At 35.2% G+C, this 21,479-nt stretch overlaps 1 long non-coding RNA gene across 3 annotated transcripts in view; it reads right to left on the bottom strand.

Moving 5' to 3' along the window:
* The window catches only part of LOC142061040 (uncharacterized), a 288,092-nt gene that overhangs the window by 91,654 nt on the left and 174,959 nt on the right, over window positions 1-21,479 (bottom strand). For all 3 annotated transcript variants that reach the window (XR_012662024.1, XR_012662026.1, XR_012662025.1), the window contains exon 3: window positions 5,367-5,432. This is a non-coding gene — a long non-coding RNA (uncharacterized LOC142061040). The remainder of the gene's footprint in view (window positions 1-5,366; window positions 5,433-21,479) is intronic.

Genomic DNA, 21,479 nt, shown 5'->3' with positions numbered 1-21,479 from the left:
TTGCCTTGTTATGCAGTATGCTACCACTTTGTTCCTACAATCACCTAGGAGACATGTAAGCCCTTTAATAAACAGGATATTCTAAAACTTCTTTGGATTAATACATAACCATTTTAACTATAGATAACAGCTGTGTGACTAAATGTGTTCCGTGTGGGGAAATTTTGATGAGAACAAATAAAAATGAACAATGCTAATTCCAATCATGCTGAAAAAACATGTTTTCACAACTAATTGGCTAAATAATGGTTTGTATTTCTTCAGTATGTTATTTTCCTAAATCCCCTGGAAGCTTTCCAACAAACCAGAACACTGAAGCACCATGCTGGTGAACCCTATGTGAATCACATATGTGTCACTGCTTTCAGCCTTGTAGGCTTGAACATATTGAAACAGTCAATGCTTGGCAGTAAAGCAAATAGGCTATTTTCCTTAAAGAAAGAAAAATCTATTTCTCTTGTGCCAGGTTCTCAAGTCCTAATATTTACCTTTGTCTAAATTGAGCACTAACATAAACCAATTCCAGATTTCCCTTAAAAACATTGTTTTCTTTCTTAAAATAGAAGTGGAAAGCAAATTAAAACTATCCTTTCATTTCTGCATTAATTGAGCATAAAAGATTAGAGCTCAGTCCTTGAAGTCAAGAGAAAGACATAGGAAGGGTAGCAGGAAAGGGGGAGGAGGATTTCCACTTGTCTGCAAAGTGTCTGAATCTATACAGACATCTGTATCTTAGGTAGCTGCCTGGGATCCCTTTACAGTCAATAGAAAGAAATGGGCATTTCTAGAGGATAATTTCTCTTACATATCTTAAACATCTTCCTATGGGATAGGGTAAACCAATGCATCCTAAATGTACTTCATGAGCTTCAGGTAAAGCCAAAGGTCACATATAATAATTTTAACAACACTCTGAAACTGCATTTTTTTCCTCTTAAGTGATTTTTTGAGATTTAAAAGAGAGCTTTTTCAAGTAAAAAAAAAAACAAAACCAAAAACCCACAAACCAAAAAAACCCAACCAACAAAAAAACCCAAAAAACGAAAGCAGGAAGGCGCACATTTGTGACACACCAGAAAGTCAATTCCTCATTCACTAAGTTCCTCTAAAAACATAAGTATAAATTTCAGTCTATATAATTAAGAAGCCCAGTATTTATTTCTCTTCCTTAATATTGCCAGTGTTTTTAATTCTGCAGATATTATGGGAAACAGGAGAAAAAAATCCTCTTCAGAACTAAGAATGATTAATAACATTTAACTGTTTTTATGGAAAGAAAACGCAAATAACAGTTCCAGTAGTTCATGTAGACCCCCATCGAGCTGGAGTGAAATAGAAGTGTCTCCAGTTTTAAGAAAGCAGCATTTATTGGTTAGACACAGTTACTTTTGAAATGTTCTTGGATTTTCTGTTTTATCATGAGATTTTTTGTGTCATAAAAAGTTAATTTTATTTTGCTGTAAATGCATCTTTTGTTTTAAAATATCTATTTTTAATTTCCAATCTAGTAGATAGGACAAAGTAAAACTCTTGGGAGCACTTTTGTTCCTTTCACAACTGCTGTAGGTCTGTCATCTTCAGTATCACTTTACTCGCTAGCAAGGATGTAAAGATAATAAATATCACTCATTTTAAAATATTCTGGCTACTCGTTGTCTACAATGAGTTCCTAAAATTCCTAAAATGCTGATCCAGATGAAATAATTATTGCCCTAGCCTTTTTTTTTTTTTTGTCCCAACAGTGGCAAATGAATTGTTTAAAACTAAGACTCTTATAATACTTCATTAAAATTGAAGTATAGCACCTTACTCCTGGATGATATTCACTGTACCTAATTAGAGTCTCTTGTCCATAAAGCAGCAACTCAAATGAGGAACAAAAGTCAGTGTAAAGAAGATAAACTAGATGACCTGACTACTTATCTCCGGACTTATTTGAACCCTCCTTTTGACCTTTTATAGACTAGGAAGGAAGTGCTAGAAGCGCAGGATATAAAATGTGATAAAGGCCAAAAAGACATATGACGAGGAGATGGGAGGAAGGTTGCCGACCATCTTTGCTGATCAATGAAAGGGGAAAACCTGAGAGATTTCATAATTCAGAAACCCCATCAGAAAAAAAATAGTTACAACAGTCATATTCACATAAATGGAATATGATCTGCAAGCATAGGTGCTTTCTCCATCATCTATATTCTGTATTTACAAAAATAAGTCTTTAAACCCTCTCTTTAATTTGCTGACTGATTACCATTGAAGGTTTACTGTTTGTCACAATTACATTCCATGAGTAACTTCAAGACCATTTTCATGTGAAATGTTTATAGATGTTCAACCAATCAGACATGCATATGACCACGATCTCTTCACAAAGAATTTATTAAATAGCAAAGTTAGTTCAAGTGATAATGATACTGCCAGTTGGGATACCCCTGAAATGGATGTATTAATTATGCTATGAATCTACTGTCTTGAGATTACTGTCCTTGAGATTATTGTACTGGAGAAAATGGAGCAAGCCTACACAAGCAGTTCACATTAGTTTGTCTAAGGATCTAGCAAAATATGAGCAGTTTTTATTCAAATTATTTGCCTGCACAAATCTTTCCTACATAGTTAAATATGCAGCTTCTTAGAATATGTTTGTTAGTAGAAATGCACATTGTTTAGGCAAAATTTTAATTCTGACACAAGTTCAATTTTTAGCATTAGAGTATTTCAGGCTGTTGTTTAAAACCATTTTTAAACTTTCAAATACCTGAAAGGAAAAGACACTGTACCATGTGTTTTGCCTGCTCAGGTTTCTATGGCTTCTTGTAACTATAGAGGAGGGTTTCTAATACTTCGTTGCACTCTCCAGAGAGGAAGCTGGTAAACAGCAAAAAGTGATCAAATCCCCAGCTGGTTTTGAACAATTAGAAAAAATGGGGATTGTGTTTATGCTCAGGTGAAGACCATCTGAAATTATATTTACTTTTGCAAGCACCCCTATGTTCTTCATGGTACTTAAGCTCTCATTTATGGCAGCCACTACGAAAATCATTAACAATCACCATTAATTTTATAAAGACAAAACCCAGTCATCATTGGAAGGGAAGTCTTTTGCAGACAACCTTGGACAGACACTGATTTTTACTGCCAGGATAACAATGTTTTCTACATCAATCATATATATATATATATACACACACACACACACACACACATATATATATTTATATGTTTTTTACTGAGGATAAAGCTGGATTTCACAATGATAAGGTTAACGTAGACTTCAACCAGTCAGCCTTATCCCAAGTATTTAAGACTCTTGTATTTGGTTGTCTGCTGTACTGCTTTTCCGGACATACCACATTTGAGGTATACTCTGCAGCCAAGCAATGATTCCTTGCTTAGGGATCAAGAGTCAGACATTTTCAGATGCTCTTTTATGTCCTGGTTCAATTAACAGAGAAGGCTTGTGAGAAGCAGTTTTTACATGGTCCTGATAAATTGCTTGACTAAGCGCACTTTTTGTACTGGCTGCAGATGTTTACTGGACTCATAGATTCATGAAATCTGACAGAGGTGACTTTGAGGTCTCCATGTATATACCTGATGTATGCTAAATCAATTAATATATTAAATATAAACCATGTTGGGGTAGTAATTACTAAATTGCTTTATGTTTCCAGATATAATGTCAGTTATATTTATGACTCCCTCAGATTACATTTTTCTAAATATTCTGTACTGTTATGTTTTTTTCTCTAAAAAGGCAAAGCTCCAGTAGTTTCCTTAACTCTTTCTTGTGATTTCAAGAGTTATGATCATATAATCAGAGAACAGTAATCATATCAAAAAGGAAATTGGTTGTTTCTTACTGAAGGACAGTAAACTTCTGTTTACTGTTATAGGTTAACTTATTTCAGGAGTTGGAAAGTCCCACCAAAAGAGTGACCAATAATTTTCTCTCAGATAGGAACAGAAGTCTTCACTGAAACTTGAATCAGAAATAAACAAAAAATAAGCACTACTAGTAGCAAGTTTAGGATAGTAGTAATCTACAGGAGATCTCTTCAAGTTCACTGTTTGCATGTGTTAAAATCTATAGACCAGTTTTATGTCACTGCCTCTCAATCATCTATTTCATTTTCTTCTCTCCCTGTTTTGTTATTAATCAGCATTTCAACATGAGCACTTGCTTCTGTCAAGACATTGCTTCTGCCAGGGCCAACTCTAATTAATATATCCTCCTGATATATTCTCAGGTGTAGAACTTTTTTATTCCTACCAGGAGTATCTGGAAAGTGTTGGATGGGCCTTATTATCCAGGATTTCCATTAACAGTCCACTGCAGTACTTTTCTGTGTCTTCCATCTGTAGACGTGTATGCTTCAGGAGATAGCTCCGAAAGCATGCTTCAGCCTCTTCTCCTGCTACTTTGTCATAGAATTGGCATTAGTTGTACTAATGTACTAACTTATGTAGTTGTATTACAGTAACAGCATTGCAACTTCTATTTCCTTAGATCCCCATGCCAGGTTTAGGGAGCTGAAAGGTAGCCATGCCACTGCACTGGAAACAGAACTGTTAGGAATAAGGTTTGGAAAAGGCTTCTTGAGGCACCATTTGGCCCTCTCCAACTAATCAGTTTTAGCAAGTTCAGGGCAACAAAGCCTATTTATGAGCCAGTAATGGCCTGAACCAGAACTGAACCCACTAGGGCTAATGAATACAATTTCAATTTTTAATGATGGGTATCACACGTTCAGTATTAATAACTATACAAATAGAGAACACATGCAAAGGAAAGCATCACTAATGATCAAATAGATGTTCAGAAACAGAAGCTAATCAGCTAATCACAGACAGGATGTTTAGCCTTATTCACATAACTTCAGTTCTTTTGTTTATTACTAGTCTGTACTAAGACAGTATGATAATGTTCCATTTCATGGCATAAAGAATGGAGGAGAATGTTTCAGGAGTAAACCAGGAGTATTCAGAATTAGAACTGAGGGAGCTATGAGAAATGAATAAGATATATCTTTAACAGAGTTTATACATAAAATCATCAGTGTTCTAGTTATGACATTATCTAACAGAAAGCTGTACAAATTCTATTTATCTGCATATTCAGTTTGTGAGATCTTGGAGAAACATTTGCTGATAGCTCTGATACATTTCCTTTATGAATTAGTTTTATAGGCAAACAACACTGTTTGTTGTCTTGTTCACTTTTTAGCTTAATAATTCCTTGGGTATAGATGTTCACCATAGAGCATACATACACAAGCAGTTAATGGCGCCATAAAGTGTCAAAGATAAAAGCAACCTTCTTACCACAAGAATGTTTGTAATCTAATATGGTTTTGTTCACTTACCTTGATAAAACCAAGCTTTCTTTTATGGAAAATATGCAGTTCCAAGACAAACAGCAACATTGAGAACTAGAAGGTAGAACAAGAAAAAAAAGAAAAATTACTGATTTTGAAATTTCAAGGTTACATTGCAGAGGCTGCAAAATTCTGTTTTAAGAGGAAGATAGTTTATTATTTTTTAACAAAACATTAATAAAAAGCCTATTTAGAGACTATCTGATGTTCTTAAATGAGTTATTACAGTATAAAAGTTAATAGCACAAACAGGATTTCAGCCCAGAGCATATCCTTAAAGGATGGTTCAAATGATGAGCCACAAAATATAGCAGAAAAAAATTGCTCATGTCGCCAAAGGGACACTGGTAAGAATAAGCTTCTCCTGAGAAGTCTTTTAGAAGATGACACTGGCCACAAGGGACTTCAGCAGTGAACATTTTCTGACTCAGAGAATGTATCTGTACATGCCTGCACCATTGAAATGGCCAAAACCAGCTCCTTTGCATTGCTATACCCAGCAGTTAAAATATGCTGTATCCCTTACATCTTGTACTACCGAAGCAGTTTTTCCTCTTGTTAACTATTTCTAGGCTGAGGGATCAATGATACATATCCTTAAGTGTCTGAAGGACAGACATACCAAGAATAGGAAAAAACTATTTTATGTAGCCCAAGGGGTAGGAATAGTAGGATGAAACAGAGCAAAGGCTGAACTTGGAAAGGAAATGCTAATAGATGTATCTGGCCATGGAATAATCTTCTAAGGGAGTTTGCTGAAACCTTGCCATCTAAGGTACTTTGAAATTAATTAAACACTTGGAAATTTGCTGAAAAGAACTATTCTGTGTTGACACAGTGACAGACAAGACAATGATTCAAGTATATCTTGTTTATTTAGAACTTTTTAAGTTCTATGAATTCTAGTTTTTATTTGCTGGGGAGTGATGGCTTCTTCTATATTTACTTGTTGTTGCTTTGTTTTCCTACCACTTTCATGATCTTTTCAATTTTATTCTGACATGTTTCACTTCATTGGAAGACACCAGAGTTAGACAGTTTTCAGGAGGAAGAGTTAAAAAGTATGTGTATACAAATTCAAGCTTAGCCCGTTTAGAAATTCATTCAGTTAAACTGAGCAGAATGAGTTGCTTGTGCGTAATATCTATTTACTTCACTATATATCCCATTCACCTTACTTTAGCTAATTGGTATTGTCCTGCTAGACTGCATGGATTTAATCTGAAGGAGGTTGTCACAGGAAAAGTTCCTTTTCTGTAAATGAAACTTACGACAAAAGTAAGATATATTTCTAAGAGGAAACAAGACGGAAGCTTCTCATCTGGAAATATCTGTTTTTGCCTCCTAATAGTTACTCTTCTGTCCATACCTTGCCCCAGAGGCTCACACATACCATTACTAATGTACTAAAATACTCTAAAGAAAAAAAATCATTGCTGCCAGCACTGCTTGTAAACAGCTAGTAATATCTCAACAAATAAAAAGCCTGTCACTATCTTGCACAAATGCCTCTCACACTATGATTACAACCAATACCGTTAGCAAATTATTTCACAGACAGAAAGAGATAAAATGAATATCAGTATTAAATATTCTGATAGTAATAACAAAATCATCTGTAATTTAAAGCAAAGAATAAATTTTTCAGAGGAAAATACGAGGAAGCATGAAGAACACTCTCTTGTGATCTGAAATTATTTTTCCTCCTTAGCCAAAGAGAAAAGCAATTTTCCACATTTTAGCCAGACCTTCTGAGTATTTCACTTTGGGATACATATCCTTGTTTATATTTACGTACGTTACATGCTGGGGTATACCCATTCTCTAAGTTCAATTTACATTACAGTTCTAAAAATACACATCAAATATGCAAATACATGCATATGCACATTTTTGTCCAAGAGACAAAAAAAGAAAACCTAATTAAAAAGCTAAGTTCTGCATGACCAAATTTTAAAATAAAGTCTTACATGCAGGTGCATTCATACCATAAACCTAAACTGTTGGCACTAAATCATGCAGCCACATGTGCAAAGTGCATATTTCTATGTGGAAATGGCTGTGCACAAATTTAGAAGTAGTATTCAGGCACAGTTGTATATAGCTCTGTGTCTTTTTTAATTGCCCAATACAGGCCCTTATGCCCAAATAATTCTGGAAGAGACAACAGATTCACAGCTAAGGGGAACAGCATAAATTCACCAGGCTGCTTGTTAAATCTAACAAGGAACTGAAGTTATGCCAAATATTCAGTTTCAAAGATACAAATCCTCCAGGTGAACAAGTTTATTGACATTAAATGGTAAAATATTGCAAGCTAGAATTATTGTTCATGTTTTCGTGTCTGAATTGACCGATTCTTACCTAAGCAAGTGTATCGCGCACAGAATAGAACATATGCTGGAATCCTTTGCAGTGGTCAATGACAAAAATAGGAAAATATATTAGGAAAGATTTGCCTTTTCAATATGAAAGGCTGAAATATTACAGATTGACTATAAAAGGTTAAGATATGTAGGAAGAACAAAAGCACAGAAAGATTCAGCGACTTATTTACTCAAGGTCATATAATAGGACAGCATCAAAGTAAACAACACGAAGGTAGCTCTATCCAGCCATGTGCAGGCAGTTGTACATTATTTCTCTGTGTTGCAAACCAGTCTTACATTTAAAAAATACCCAATCCAAAAGCTATGGACCTAAGTCAAGCTAATATGGCACATCTCTCTGTGATGCACTAGCTTTGGTTCATACCTTTCTAACACTGCTAGGCTGCTTCTGGTCTGGAAAGACTCTCAACAGAGCTCCACCACTGCTTCGAGATGGCATACAGCCCCATATCTAAGCACACATGTGTTCATTAAAGACTGGTATCTCATAGAGGGAGAAACCCAGAGGACTCTGTAGTTGGAAGAACAAGTTAATCTGCTGTTGGGATTAGCTGTAACTGCATTAAGAAAGATAAGGCCCACTCAAGTGCAGTGAAGTGTTCAGCACCTCCCCTACAAAAGAAAACTGACTGATCAAGAGTAGACTTTGTGAAAGGTGGTGTTGTCCTGCCTTGAAGGGGTTACCGACCAAGGGCCAGACTCTCACTTTCCAGCTCACAAGAAACCATGCTGACCCAGGACTTTGCTCAGCAAAAATTATTCATGATTGCTGTACAGCACAGTGGGAAGTCCAGTATATTAGCAAAGGTGATGAGAAAGGAAAAGCTTACACGCAGATACAGAAAGCACTAAAGACAGGGAGTTTTAAACTACTTATTTCAGGAAAAGATGTGATTTTCTATTAGAAGAGTGAAAAGTAGTCATCATTACAAAGTTACAGCAGGTACCCCCAGCCCTTCAGGAGTAAACTAAGCTGTTTAAGCACCATTTAATCAGTATTTTGGGGCCTGGTGTAGAACTTGTGTTTCTCCTTCTGAAGCACATAATTTAATAAAACAGTATAAGAAAAGCTAATGGAAAAGAGTGCAGTGCATGTTACTAAATCAGAATAGGGGATTATCTGCTGTCATGATATTTGATTAAGCATCAATAAGGAAAAGCAGCTTTTCAGTACCCAGTGATAAAGATTAAAACAAATATAAGCAATCATGAAGGAGCAAAAGTCCAACAAAAACCCTTATTGACCAATTTCAGTCAAGCAGTTTAACCCAAGTGGTAGAGGGGAGCAAACAGTAAGAAACGAGAAATTTCTAAGAGCTAGATTACTTCAACAGCTTTTAGGCAAGCCATACTCCTACAATCTTACATATTTTATTAATATTTTACTACAGAAAAGTAGGTACTAGACTTGCACAAAAGAAGCTTGCACAAAAATCAAAGTTACTGATACCTAGAAAAGATTTCCAGGAGCTCTCTACTGTTAGACACAATAAAAATAAGTAAATAATGAAATTATCACAATCCAATCTTTTAAGTCCCTTGACAAACATACAACTCAGTCAATACAATTCATTAAAACCTAATTACAAAAAAATCAATAGTGCAATTTAGCCCAACCCAAAACTTATTGTAATGTACTGAACGTTTGAAAACTCAGATCTTTATGAACAGGGCTTAAGTGACATTGTATATTACATCACAGAAGTGTCTCTGTACAGCAATTATCACAGGCTGCCTGACTTTACTCAAAAAGGATATTACAATAAGTAGTTCTAGTAATAGTGTAATAGTGCATCTGTAAACACCCACTATCAAGGATGCAATGAAAAAGGAAACAATACTACTAACAATAGTCTATAAACCCAATTTAAAAGAAAATCAACTACTCATAATCCAAATATATACTTCTCCAGTGTTCACTATCTTTATTGCTGTTTGTAGAATTAAAAGGCCACATTTTGCTTTGGGTTATATACAAGGAAATTCACTGACAACTCTGACAACTTTAGAAAAAGTGTAGTTTGGCCTATAGTCACTATTTTTCAGGAAAATCAGACAGAATTTATTCAGAGTGATAGTAATTAGCTTTTATTGGAATTATTTTAAAATTTAAATGTTATAATATTTAAAAAACAGTCTGTCCTAAAATGTAAAGAAAATTACCACTATAGCATTTTTTAAAAATTTAATACTATGGAATATATACAAAGATGATTTTCTGTTACAGATTGCTCTAGAGTGCTCTGAAACCATATGACTCAGGAGGCATGGATTCAGTTTTGAAGTGTAGTTTCAATGACTCAGATGCCACAGAACACAAGTTTATGCTAATGATGCTTTAAGGTAATGTTTCTACACAGCACAGACTGTGCAGAATACAAGGTCTATCCCATAAACACTCCTCAGGCAATACCAGGCTCTGTGGTGCTTCATCTGCATTCATAGGCCTCTTAAGACACGTACGTGGCTTTGCAAGTCAAGCATAGATAGCACTGTGCTACCACATGTGCTGTTCTCAATTCTCATCTTAGCATGGTCTTCACTAGTTGGAGTACCTCTCTAGTCTGCTGGCTCTGTGCCTCAAATCTCTGCAACTAATGAAGATAATAAATAATAACAGTAATACTTCTTTATGTTGCAAGGATGTTGTGAGAAGTAATAAATACACTTCAAATTATGACATGCTTGGGTAATACACACTGAGGCCACACAACCACCAAAAAAACCGTAAGCAAAACAATAATTGAAATAAAGGAGGCAAATCACACCATTTTCTTTAGCATAATCTTCTCAGGGCCAGATCAATAATTTTCATCTGCTTCACTTTATCTTCCCATAGTGTTATTTTTTTTTAATTAAGGATCCCAAGGTTTTTTTCAGACAACCAAAGCTATTAATCTCAGACATTGTATCCTATTCTATTTGAACAGTGTCAATGGAAGAAAACAGACCAGAAGGAGGTGGCATCATTCAGGAGGTTAGGTGGAGCATGCAGAGATCGCGTGTATTCTGGCACACTCATGAAGTCATTCCAGCAGAGGTTGTACAAACTGTCTGACATTTATGTACATTTCTATTACATTTAACTAACCTAAGAGATGACACACACACACACAAACCCAAATAAAACACCACAGACTGCCACCAACACAACAAAATCTTTAGAAAAGCTTTTCTAGTATATATCATAAGCATGCTTCATTATCCAGTTATGCTGAGATTTTAAATAAACTCTAATAAGGAGCAATGAGGATCTAAAAAATGACGCATGGTGACAAGGTGCTAAAAAGGTAACAAAACATTCTTGTACTAGCTATAATTGCAGTGAAAATAGCGTATAAACTAATAAGCTATAACATTTGGAAGAAGGGACTTACAAGGGCAGAGATAACAAAAACACTATTAAAAGAGAACTCAATAATGTTGCTAATACTTCACAGAAGAAGGTCAAGTCCTTCAATAATTCCAGGTAAGTACTTACCAAGAGTTTTCATAGCAACATATTGGCTACAATGGTAGAAACACAGTGTTACACTTTTAGTCAAAAGATATATTTCGGTGGGACTCCATGACTGCTCAAGCAATGTGTTATAACAAACTAAATTTGTGTTTGGTAACAAAGTTAGAAATGCTTTGCATATACCTAGACAAAAGTGAATTGAGAAAAATGCCTCCTCCTCTTACAGTTCCATAGGCACTATGATTTCTGTCTGGATTAAACAAATATTGGGCTGAAGGACTGATGCTGCCCATGGGCTAATGTTCAAGTTCATATATGCTAGCACAGTTTCATTTGAACTATTCTCATAAGAATTTGGGTGCTCTCATCAACTTTTTGCTCTCTTGGGTGCCATCTGACCTGCATACAGAAAATAGGCCTGCATTTTTCTTTTCAATCTTGACTAAAAACTTGTATCTTCTAGACAAAAGCTGAGATTCAAGAGCATTTTAAGGAGTCAGATTAGAGCTTCTGAATTTCCTGTACTAACAGAGAACGTAAAAATCTAAGCCATAAACAAGTCTAGAGGCAGCAGTAGCACTGATGGCAGCATCTCCTCCATCAGACTTTCACACAAAACAGAGCATGTGCTAAGCTGGGCAGCAGAATCAGAAAGCCACAGTCTTCTCACGTTGTCTTCAGGCACACATGAACGTGACTTTTCTCTCCATTATGTTTGTGTAGGGGCTGATGAACAAGTATCAATGACCTCCCACTTCTAAACATAATGTTTATTCAGACAAACTACATGGGACTTCATACTACAAAATTAAGCAAAGGAAACAATGGATTCAAAACAAAATAACAAACAAATTAGGCAGTATTTAAAAAAAAAAGCCAATTAGATTTTGTAAGCCATTTACATTCCTAAAATATATGTGGTTGTATACACTATATATTATACATTTATATATAACTCAAATCTGAAGTGCAAGTAGGGTTAAGACTTTAGCGCTTGAAAAAAAATCAGAGTTCCTCTGAATGTACCCTTTGATAAAACAAACTCTTTAATCTATCAGGAAGGCTCTGCAAAGTCTTTGAAAGAGTTTTGAAATTTCAAGGTTACATTGCAGAGGCTGCAAAATTCTGTTTTAAGAGGAAGATAATTTATTATTTTTTAACAAAACATTAATAAAAAGCCTATTTAGAGACTATCTGATGTTCTTAAATGAGTTATTACAGTGTAAAAGTTAATAGCACAAACAGGATTTCAGCCCAGAGCATATCCTTAAAGGATGGTTCAAATGATGAGCCACAAAATATAGCAGAAAAAAATTGCTCATGTCGCCAAAGGGACACTGGTAAGAATAAGCTTCTCCTGAGAAGTCTTTTAGAAGATGACACTGGCCACAAGGGACTTCAGCAGTGAATATTTTCTGACTCAGAGAATGTATCTGTACATGCCTGCACCATTGAAATGGCCAAAACCAGCTCCTTTGCATTGCTTCATTGCACTAAGTTATTCAGAATATCTAGCAGCTGGTAATTTTCCAGAAGCTGTTAGGGCATATAAGTACCAGCATATAAGTCCACAAACTTCCATGATACAAAGCCAGTGAAAATTAGGAAATGGAAGCTGATAAATTCAAAGGGCAATACTGGATCCAGACCTTTTTGTCCAAATGTAAAGAATTTCTAAGTTTAGGACGTGTAAGCATTTTCCTTCTACTACCACTCACCCAACTTTTCGTTCTCCTCCTTGCTGCTTTCTCTTTTTTTCTTATCTCCCTTCATTTTCATAGACTCACTAGCTCCGCACATTTGTTCCTGACCCGAGAATTCTTACGAAAAGAGAAACTTATACTCCAGAGCAAAATCACAAAATTGTTCCAAGTTAGAGAGCTCCCCGCTCAGCAAGTGGTATGTTACAGATCACCTTCTTCAGCCCTGTTTATGCATTGTGTTTATGCACACTGCATATCTAAAGTACTTTCTGGATTATGCTTTTTATACACAGCCAAAACTGGGTGCAAAATAGGCACATAATGGTTTAGAGCACCTAAACAAAGACATTCTTGGGTATCCACTCCAAGCAGCTCACTAACCCTTCCAGGCACATACAGTTTGAGACAATGATTCAGAATGGAATGAATTAAAGGAGAGACAATCACTAAGAAGGATTTGCAAACAAACAGAAAAGAACTGTTTAGCGACACAGAAAAGATGGTGGATGTTTTACAGCTAAATAAGAATAATGCATGTTCTAAAGAGACTTAAAGGAAGTAGTTCTCATCAGGTTTGCACTGAATTTGTGTTAAATCTGTTTAATATCACGTTACAGAGTTATGTGAAAACATTTCATATTTCCTTCATATTTAAGCAGTGTTTGAAATGTTTTGGCATATCACATAATAGTTATGGTATAAAAATACCAATATACTTTGAGAGGAAAAGAAATATTGTAGAAAAAAAAAATCAGAAGTAAATTACATGACACACGGGAGCACGAAGAAAGAATACAGCTTATAACACTGCCAGTTAATGCAATAATATGTAAACCACAAACATTGTCATACACCATAAGGTACAGCACAAGGACTAAAATCCAAAACAGTCTTAGACATAGCTTCGCAAAATAGCTCTGTATCAGTGGTGCAGTATTTATATATTTCTATTGCTTGAAGATTTATTTTTTGGTTAAAATGTGAAGATGCTTTCCAATTTGACTGCAAGTCAACTCAATCAAAAGAAAACAAAGTTTAATTAAACATGATTGCTTCTGCTCTCCAGGCCAGGTATTCTACATGTGCCATGGTAACTACATGATCATTAAACATCCTTCATCTGAGGACAAAAAGTATTTCCATGAAGGTCAGCTTCTGTCATGAACATATTTTAATTTGCTATCATCTGGAGGAAGACAAACACCTCACTTGAAAAAAAGTGTTAATAACTACTGTTAACCACATTTGCTCCTTTCTCATGTAGAAAATATTTTCTGTATTTACTTTATGTATAAATTTTGTTTTATTTATTGGAATCGCTTGAATTGTTTAGCTCATCTTTAAGACAAGATCCTATCTCTGACTCTGCTGGGACTATAGTCTCTCCTTAAACTGCCTTCTGAATTGGCCGTACTTTGATAAATTTATTTAAACTGTAAAGGTTGAGGTAAGATGGGATAGGGGCTACAGTTCAGCCAAGCACCCAAGAATCAAAATGTTTAAGTACTAATATAATTTGGACCCAAAATGTTATTGCTTTCAATACCCTCAGTAGATTAAGGGTCATTTTCTTTCTAGTAACACAGTTACCAATTATTCTTCCATTGCTCTGGAAATATTCCTGAAGTAGTTACACAGTCTTCTCTTTTCTGATAGTCAGACTCTTTTATACATCTATTTATTGCAAAAAAAAAAAAAAGTTAACCTCAAACTGAAGAGTTGATGGATTCCTAAATACCTATAATTAGCTAAATTAATAATTTAAAATGCAATCATTATTTAACAATAATGCATTAACGTGTCAGCTATTCCTCAAAAATTAAAACATGTGAGGAAGATTCCTCTGAAAGTATGACACAGGGAGCATCCCATTTATTTTTTTTTTAATTAGCAACCAGCTCTCTATAAGATTATTCTGTAACTAATCATTTTTCTGCCAGCAGCAAAGTAACACAGACTTCCCTGAAGTAAGTTTGTCTTGGTAAGGTTTCAAGATAACAGATTGTGACACAAACCTCCTCAGGTTCATACATTTGCACTGTTACGCTTTTTTAAATAAACACTTCTGTTAAGATGTTTATCCACTAAACATACAAATAACAGTTTCATCACAAGCACAAACGTTTTTATATAGATGAAGTGGATGACTATATATACACTAGCATCTCACAGTCAACAATTTCTCGATATCACACGCAAGCCTCCAAAGACTTGTGCATAGCTGAAAGACAGCTTTGTGTTTCCATGAAAAAAAATATATCACCAGATACTGGATAGCTACTAATAATCCTAGTGAACAGTTTCTGAAAGAAAACAAAACAATGAGCATGTTTATATCATCATAAGTTTAGACTTTACTTGCAAGCAACTCATTCCCCATAATTCTTTATCCATTGAAATGTTCTCTCCTTGAAATCTGGAAATATATCATATGCACTTGCAATATTATTTTCACACTTGTGATGACAGAAGCATGGTTTTTTCCCACTTTGAAGAACCCACCAACTGTCCAGACCCTGGAGCCAGGACTTTACTAGTCACTCTTGATTCCTACTGCCAGTGATCACTAGAAAAAGGGACACTGAAACTGAAGCCTCTGAATGAACTGGGACACAGATCCTGACGTTCAAATTTGCACAGAGGTCTTTAAAAACTGCAACCTCACCTATAGGTTGTTCAAGAACTGTCCAGTTCAGCCAGCCTCTATTTCTGTGTGATGCTTGAATGAATGTCCAGGATAATTTTTCCATGTTTTGACTATCTGTGTTCCTAAGCATTTATCTAATCTTCTAGGACTGTAAGTCCATCTATAATATCACATATATAGGTCTTATTCCAAGATATACTTTTCTATTTTATAACAGGCATTCGATTCTCCAAGTGTTTGTTTAAAGGATCAGGTATCAGGAATACCCTGAGAGAATGTTTAGGGTGAGAATACGTTTCTTATCTGAGAAAAAAAAAAAGAAACACTGAGCCAACAGCACTGATTCTAGGTGTGGAGACTACCACCAGATCACCTGAGTATTTGGAATAACAAATGAATTGCTCAGCATTTTAAAAGCACTTGCTTCCATCACCTGCACCTCAGATGAAGGACATCTTCTTTTCCCTGAAACTCCTAATACACTTCTACTCTCTCTCCAAGATTTGGGAAGTCCATTCCGCACTAAATTCCAAGCATTACATAGCTCTAAACATTCTTCTTTGTCCTTGTCTTAACCCTGGTCCTGATGTTTGGCAGAACGGAGACGCACTATCTGGGGGTTCATGGCTGGAGATCTTATTTGCTTCCTACAGATTATTTGGCTTTTTAAAAGGAAAAGAAGTGAAGTGAGAAGTCAAACCACGTGGCTTGAGCAGAGCAAATGTGAAAGGCTCTGAAGAACATCAGGACTAGCTCTAGCTCACACCAAAAGCCTATGAAAAAAATGCAATTTGACAAACTCTTACACTAGGGTTTTCATCTTACTCAAACAAAAAATCAATTGTTTCCTACAGTTAATATATAATCAAAATTCTAAATACCCTGAAACAAATTTCAGAATACAGGGGTATACACTAGTTTCTGGTTTTTAAATTAATTCATCCGTCTGTCAGTTTTGGTGCTTCTGTGGAAAATGGACTGACACTATCAACCTCAGGGGAAAAAAAATCATTTAAGGGCACAATGGCTTCACTATAAAGATGGTCATAATAAATTATTGTCACTATTTGCAGCACAGGGAAAAGCAAAATTACTAAGTTTAATTTCTCTCTAAAATACCCACGTTTGCTAAAAAAAAAAAAGGCCATATGATTCCATTTTATATGTACATTAAGAAAACAGATCCAGCTACCAGAGAACTATTATTTAAACAACTATTGTTTTCATATGAAGTTTTTAATTCTTGAATATTTTGGTGGTCAACACTTCCTTGTGGTTCTGTATGTTTGTTCAGTTTGTAGACGAGTACAAAGATATTCCAACAACTTAAACAGAAGTTGGCCCTTATTTTGCAGCATTCTGTTAGCATAGGCCCTACTGAGCTTAATAAACCTATGAACAGTTACAGAGGCTCACCATAGCAGACCATAGAATATGATGATCAAGACTTTTACCATAGCACTAAATCCAGAGAAATATCTATGGTCTTGAACCAAGTAGAGCAGTATTCGTTTGACAGGGAATTCACACCATCTATTTTACTTAGGGCTCAGGGCATGTGAAGTTAACAGCTTTAATTTACTCTATAGTCAATGACAATAAGAGGGATTTCAGATACTAATTCAGAGCAGCTAAATTTGATCTCCAAAATTGGACAAATGCTTCAAATCCTATTTCTAGAATCCAGAGCTATGGTTTCTATGAGACTCAAAACACCTAAAGCCAGACAGTTCAGAATGGATCCTAGGAAGCATTTTAAACAAAATCAGGAGATGCCCAGAGCTAACCAAAGGGAAATGCTGAAGAAAGGGAAGAAATATCTGTAATTCCAACCTTTCTCAACATCTAGCATGTCTATCTGTCACAACAAATCCAGAGTCTAGAATCCACTCTGGAAGGTAAATGATCACCTTTCCCTATATACTGTTATAGCCCTGCTTCTTTTCCCTAGATAAGAGCTCTCTAGGTCTAGGATTTTAAGTGACTGTCATATCTAGCATCATTACTGAGATGATTGCTGCAGACGATGTTCAGTTTGCTGAAGTTCTTGCTTATTGGATGACAGAACTGAAAAGTAGGAAGGAAACAAGCCCAGAAAACAAATGGGCAAAACAAACTAGAAGACAAAATGGCCTCGATATACATACTTAATGAATTGGTGAAAATACCCTGCTCAAAGGCTTAGAGAGTTAAATTGAGACTGTGTGTATGATAAATGGATATAATACTGTCTATGTAATGGGTTTCCTATTTAAATTTTGTGAGGATTTAATCAGTTGGGCACAGCTGTGCAGGATGCACCATAAACTACGTTGAAAACATGTACATTTATCTGCTACAAATTAAGCTTACTTAGAGGTGGTCTTAACGGACCATGTAGCAATCATTACAAGCATAAATTTTAAACTGTTTCCACTGAATTTGCTTTGAAAAAAAATTAATGCTTATTCTTAGTGGAGCACAGTAATAAATGGAAGTACCCTTAATCTGTTAAGCACTAATAACCTAGCAATTATTCATTATGAACCTCATGCTGTATAATGTATGTCTGTTAAAATTTTATTAGTGATTCTTTACTTAACCTGCAAAGGTATAATTTTTATTCCAACATACACCTTGTCATTATATGATGTTTTAAGTGATGTGCCATTAAATTTACAGAATGCCCTGTCCACCTGGTTTATTGTAAAATATCTGTACAGTAAATTGTTAAGGATAGTAATCATTTATGACTTTCAGACTTTCTGCTTCTACAAAAGACAGCGACACCCACCTTAGAGATCAAAAAGCTATGACTTTATTACAATGCAACATATAAATAACCTATAAAATTTTTAACATGGGAAATTAATAACACTGCACTCAAAGTGAATCAGTGACCCATTTGGAGCTGAATAGAAGGTCGCAGCAGCTGTAAGTTCTCTGACAGAGATTGTCACTTAAGTCACTGGTATGCTGTTTGGGTGCACCTATCTTGCACAAACTTGCACTGTTTTTCATAGATAAAAAGGGAGGCCATCTCCATTCACTGAAGGGCCCTTACTCACCCAGATACCACAGTGTTGACCAGAATACAAATTTTCAAACCGCCAAGGAGGAAACCTATGCTTTTCAGTAACTTCTGCTGGCTTGCCTCTTTTCTGCCCTCTGTCAGAAAGGATGTTATTCACTCTAGGAAAGCAGATGAACCCATCAAGCTTCTTGAATAAACCACAGAGGAACTTGGAAATAACAAACCATGTGCTCAAGTCAGGAATAAGGCAAGTTATTGTTGTGGAGAACTGTCCTGTCTCAAACCCATTAATCGAAATTTGGGCATTCAGCACCCTAAAACTTACTTCCTTTCATTATCAGTTTTCAGAAACATTAGGTGAAGTGCATTTTCACAAAAAAACAGGTAATGTTTTATGATTTATTTTTATTTTATGGGGAGTCAACAAAGCTATATACTAAGGTTGTCTCATACTTTACCTCATAAAAACTTGTTTGCTAGTTCCTTTGCCAATTTAACTGTTCAAACTCGTTTTCCAACATGCTCTGCTTTGTCTTTAACACATTTACCAAATATGCCATCCAGCTTTAATCCAAACTGATGAGGACAGGCTTTGACATTTCCTGGATTACCTTCTCATAAGCAAGGAGCTGCTAGCTCTTCTGCACTTACAATATTCCTTCAGCTGGCACTCCTAGCAAGAGAAGCAATGTGACCCAAACACAAGAGGTGCAGAATCAGAAATGGCAAGGCATGAATCATACTCCTGGAAAGTGAAGGCTCTGTGTGTGTGTTGTGCAATCATCTAAGTACACTTCAGTCAAAATAAAAATGAGAACAAGAAAAGAGACAACTACATACGGAAACAAGACGGAGAAAACTCTTTGATTACACGAGAGACTAGTACATATGTTGTATATATAATGAATACTTTAAGTTCAGTGGTTGATTCAGAGGCATTGTCACATCAGATTCCCTACTTTGTTCTGAAGCGTCCTTGTGCTGAAATGTCAGCTGGTCATATCTCCTAAAGGCAAAAAGAAATTGCCCTAATATTATGCATAGCAATTCCATTGCCCTGTGCTCTATAGCACTGTTTTCTAAGAATAGCTGTTTCAAAAGGAAGCTCTTCTTCAGTGTGAGCAATTGAATTTTACCCTAAAACTGGCTATAGGCTTTGTGGAAACATTTAGGAATATTAAATATTCATGTATTTGATATAGTAAAATTCAGCACAGTAAAGGCATCAACTGGAATTGCTACAATGTAAATATTTCTTAACATTTACTACTACAATGTGAATTATGGATATTCTGACAAAGTGAAACACCACTGAAGAGAACAAATTCTTGGAAAACTCCTTTTTTCTCATTGTAGTTAGTAGGCGTTTATAAATTATATTTCCATCAGAAAATGGCACTGTCCAGGAGCCTAGCCTTCAAATGAGAAGGGTGTGCAGTGCAATGCATTCTAGATCCAAAGTTTCTTCAAGTTCAGTTTCCTGTGCTCTATTCCTCCTCTACTCCTACAATCAATTCCAGAAAAGCAGCCTGTCATTTTTTCAGACCTAGATCTGCAACCTACCCTCTATCATTTGTGTAAGCAAACATTTTAAAAAATTTCCATTGAACTACACTGCTTGGCTTCTCACACCACATAATTCCTTGTATCTAAAAGAGAAGGAAGAAACTGGATGCTGTAGGTGTCGCAGAAGAAACAAAGGAATCCTATATTACAATATCATATTAAGACAGAAAATATACAGGAGAATTTGAAAAAGCAGACTAAAACATACCTATGTAAATATTTTGCCTTGACTTCACATAAATTACAGTCAGAAACACTGAGCTGCTGTAATATACCATGCACAATCTTCTTTTGAACAGTAGAAGCATGTTTTATTAACTGCTTATTTAAAACACTGGATCATAACTCCATATCAATGGATACCAACCTTTTACAGAGGCAGATATTACTTAAAACCACAATTTCACACTACCACAAAGTTCATCCTGAATCCATAATATACTGTCCCTCACTGACTAGACACCTGAATGTGGAAATGAGATTAGGAATTATAGATTTAGATAACCATTTTGCAACGAGCAAAAGAAATACTGCTGTTATCATAGTACTTTAGAGTATCATTATGTCTACAAATTCCTAAATGTATAGATATAATTATACATTACTCTAAAGTATCATGATACAGGAATTTAGGAATTTGTAGACATACATAAAAACAAAATGTCACTTATTATAAGTACCTAATAATTATACATTACATATATAATAATACTCTACTGTATGAACAAAATGTACAATGTAGAGAGAGATTAAAAATAAATATATTGTATTTGCTTGGCTAAATTAATTTACAGTTTACAGTCATAACAGATTAATGAATATTAAATTATATATACATACTAGATATAAAATAATATACCATACAAACTTTGGTAATGAAATATAATAGTAGGAGAGAAATATAATTATTTTATTAAGCAGCCTTTCATCTGACAGATTTTATATACAAAATATATGTGTCTGTGTGTAGAGAGTAAATGAAAAACTGTTCTGAAAGACAGAACTTAAGAATTTTTAGATTGAGATTCCTTGGTAAAATACTGTAACCACCTTTTAAAATTAAGGAAATGTGGCCCTTTTGAGTTGCCGCAACCAATTTAAACATCCAAATTTTTTATCTTGGGAGAACACAAACTGTCTTAACATGGCACAGGTTTTATCTTACTGAATTGAGAGCGTACATGTAATTATACAGTATGCAATAAAATATAGTAAAATTGTAATTTTAGTGGTCCGAGCAGCTCATAGCTGTTCCATATTTATTTCTTTTAAGAGGACAGGTGACTCTCCAAAGTACCAGGCATATAAAGCAGTACTGCTAG

This window comes from Phalacrocorax aristotelis, chromosome 8 (genome assembly GCF_949628215.1).
Source record: "Phalacrocorax aristotelis chromosome 8, bGulAri2.1, whole genome shotgun sequence".
NCBI lineage: Eukaryota > Metazoa > Chordata > Aves > Suliformes > Phalacrocoracidae > Phalacrocorax > Phalacrocorax aristotelis.
This window is presented reverse-complemented; position numbering and strand designations above follow the sequence as displayed.